Source organism: Nannospalax galili, unplaced genomic scaffold (genome assembly GCF_000622305.1).
Source record: "Nannospalax galili isolate Female #2095 unplaced genomic scaffold, S.galili_v1.0 scaffold314, whole genome shotgun sequence".
Taxonomy (NCBI): domain Eukaryota; kingdom Metazoa; phylum Chordata; class Mammalia; order Rodentia; family Spalacidae; genus Nannospalax; species Nannospalax galili.
Window position 1 is genome coordinate 1,255,402 of NW_008334709.1, and position 3,204 is coordinate 1,258,605.

Here is a 3,204-nt window from a genome sequence, read left to right on the forward strand (position 1 = left end):
AAAGTAGTTTTGATAACATTTGCTGATGGCTAAACACATTGTCCCTACCAGGTACCATAGGCTATCTTTTAAAAAGCCTAGTTCCAGGAATGGACTCCCACTTTTGAAGTTGTTGACCAGGGATTTCATAGATCCTCAAAAATTCCGGCAATTGCCCCCACTCTTGGTTAACCACAAGAATTTGGTTGTAAGATCCTATCAATAGAAGTTGTAGAACAAACTAAGAGAAATCATGCTGGTACTAAACTCATACCTCCTTCTCTATTGGCTAGTTTTCACAGTGCTGAAATATATTATGCATACTACTGGAGCAACTTGTCCAAATGTGAATCCTGCACATTACAACAACTAGTCTGACAAGGTATGCCACTCATCCAGAAATCTGACAAAAGTCCTGGGAGTAACCAACAACTTTCTTATTCGATTTAAGTTCTGCTTCATAAGATGGAGCCCACACCTGACACTCATATCAGAACCAGGAAACTGAATAGGCAGGTCACAGACCATAGGTGAGAACTTACAAGTATTATTCTGCTAAATGTGCACCATATTGAAGCAAATCCTAATGACTTATTCTTTTTTAATATTTTATTTATTATTTTTATTTTATGCGTATGAGTGTTATGCCTGCATGTAAGTAAGTGCACCCGTGTAGTGCAATGGCTGCAGAGGACAGAAGAGGCTGTTGAATCCCGTGGAACCAGAGGTATGGATAGTTGTTAGCTGCCATGTGGGTGCTGGGATTCAAACCCCTGTCTTCTACAAGAACAGCAGGTGTTCTTAACCACGGAGCTATCTCTCAGCCCCGATGACTTAGACTTATATAAAAAGATTAATGCATTTCTCAGTCTCACCAGAGAGATTCTTACTCAATAGATGGTGATTAACACAGAGACCCACAACTGGCTATTTTCCAGAGACTGCCTCCAGAGAGGCAATAGAGTGCTTATCCCTGAATAAGATACCTATATCAAACCCTTGCCTCCCATGGCTCAGGGATCATAGCAGAGAGGGGGTAGAAAGATTGTAAGAATCAAAGATGTCAGATGACCAGAAACAGATGTTGGAAACAGTTTTCTAGACAGCTGAGAAGCTACTTATATGAATTCCCAGCACTGATGATAGAATTTGCAAGATCTACTCAAACTTGGGACAGACAAAATCCCAGCATAGAAGTATGGAAGTGGGTACACAGTCTCAACTTTCGATGAGGAGTTACTGGCAATGAATAGCTACCCAGAGAAGGAAGATCTATTATTTAAGTCTGTGATGCTGGATAGGTTAACCAGGCTCTAATGAATGAACCCACACCTAAGAAAGAATATGAAACCTAAAACAAACTGAGAAACAAAATAATGGAATAATGTGAAATTCATCAGAAAACACAGATTATGGATAAAACGAAAAATAGACAACAAAGGACGCTAAATTTTAGTTCTTTGAAAGTTCAATAAAATTGTTTAAAGATGCAAAATAAAGCATCAGTCTAAGCAAATTCAACATGAAATTAAATAAACGTGAAAATTACACATCTAAATGTGAAATGTAAAGTTACAAGGTTTATACAAGAAAATATAGATCTATAAATTGGTGTTGTGAAATGAGACTTCCTGTGAGAAATCTGATCATGAGCTTCTTAAGCCTTTGCAGTTACTTTGTGGCTGGAATGTGGAAGACTTTCAAGCTTTGATTTAGAATATATTTATAGATTGCTTTGTATTGAATTTAAATATTTTTTTTCCTGTGAAACTTAGAAGATTGAAAAGCCAGGTCAACTTCTCGGTGATAATTAGTGTGATTCACATATACAATAAGAAATCAGGGTACAGAATATAGTATGAGACATTAAAATTTAAGGTCAAAAAATAAAATTAAAATGGACAGCACATCCAAATCTGCTTATTTGCTTTTCATTAAAGATATTTAAATGAAAACTTTTTCTATCCTTCGTTGTTGTTTTTATTCACTTTACTATGTATAACTACCCTTTTTTCAGTACTGTGGATTAGACTAGGGCCTTGTGTGTGATAAGCAAACTTTCTAACTCTTAGCTATATTCCCAGCCCTTTATTTATTACTTTATTTAGTGTGCATGTATATGTGTATGTCTGTATCTGTATGTGTGGTGTATGTGTACGGGTGCAGTGCACATGTATGCATGGGTGTATGCACTGTGGGAGAGTTCAGAGAGGCCCATGTCATAAAGCATCTTCTTTCACTTTTGCTGTAAGGAAACAATAATTTCACGGTAGCTTTAACAAAAGATGTTGGATATGAATGTAATTTCTCAAGAGCAGGTTATATTAATGTTAGGAAGCTCACTTTTACTTTTCATTATGGTCTTTATTTTTCTGTAATTTTTAAGTTCTACATTGACACCTGAAGTTGCTGTTTACAATGTTCTCACTCAAGTAATGTGCAATAGTCTGCAGAAACCAAATTCCAGCTTCAAAACTGAAGTTGCCTTAAAAGCTACAATGTCGTGATCATTTACTTTACTGAGGCTTGGGCTCCTGCACCCCATGACAGCAATACATATCTTTAAGATTGATTACCTTAATTACGAAAGCAGTACAAATGTACTCAGTGCATTAAGGTATAGTGTAGTGTTTTCAAATATGGTGAAATGTTATGATATTTAATTTTTTAGCTCATCATTTAAGATATTTCCCTCTGATGAATACCATCAGAAAAAATTCACAAAATAACACCTTTATATATTGTCCTAACACTATGGTAAAAGTGTGTTTACGATATAAAACCAGACATCTAATATTAAACTGTCAGTATTATTTAATTTAATAACTCATGATGTAACTATTTTTAATGTGTTCACTAAATAATGGTGCATATCCACTGTATTTATATTAAACCTGAAAACTATAAATCAGAGAAGGAAGAAATGTGTGCATTTGGGTGTGCATGGAATCTGCAAAGAGAAGATAACATATTTTAGTGTGTAACATATATGCTCTAGTTAACAGCTTTATGATGTTCTGGGATGTGTGTGTTAATCTCCTGCTAAGTCAATTATGAAGTACCTAGAGAAATATGAAAAATATTACAACATGAGGAGGCTGAGCAGAGTCAGTAAGGGGTAGTTTGGTCATAAGTTATGGTTTTTTTTTTTTTTTTTTTTTTTTTTTTTTTTTTTTTTTTTTTTTTTGGGGGGGGGGTTTTTTTTTTATCTTCAGGAGTTCTGCG